Source organism: Mycetomoellerius zeteki, unplaced genomic scaffold (genome assembly GCF_001594055.1).
Source record: "Mycetomoellerius zeteki isolate Tzet28-1 unplaced genomic scaffold, Tzet1.0 scaffold51, whole genome shotgun sequence".
NCBI lineage: Eukaryota > Metazoa > Arthropoda > Insecta > Hymenoptera > Formicidae > Mycetomoellerius > Mycetomoellerius zeteki.
The window spans coordinates 576,680-577,034 of record NW_017257512.1 but is presented as its reverse complement, the minus strand read 5'-3'; positions in this window follow the sequence as shown (position 1 = coordinate 577,034).

Below are 355 nucleotides of genomic sequence, written 5' to 3'. Positions count from 1 at the left end.
CTCTCTCATACTATTCGAATTTACTTATTGCATAGTAGTATATTTTTATGCGGGACATTTGAAACATCGTCATTTTTAATTTTTTTTTTAAATTTACTGACGTATTCTATAGATACGTGTTTCGCGAAAAAAAATTAAAATTTTTTAATAAAGTTATTCATGCTTAATTGTAAGTTGTAGAAATTTACAAAGAACATCGCTCATGCGAACATTCCAATTATTATTAGTCATATAATTTTATGTAATTGTATATAAATGGACATATTTTACATAATTATATATAATTATATATAAAACATTTTTTCCTGAGCAATCATAGTCGAATAATCGAAAATAATAATGAGAAGAATAATCG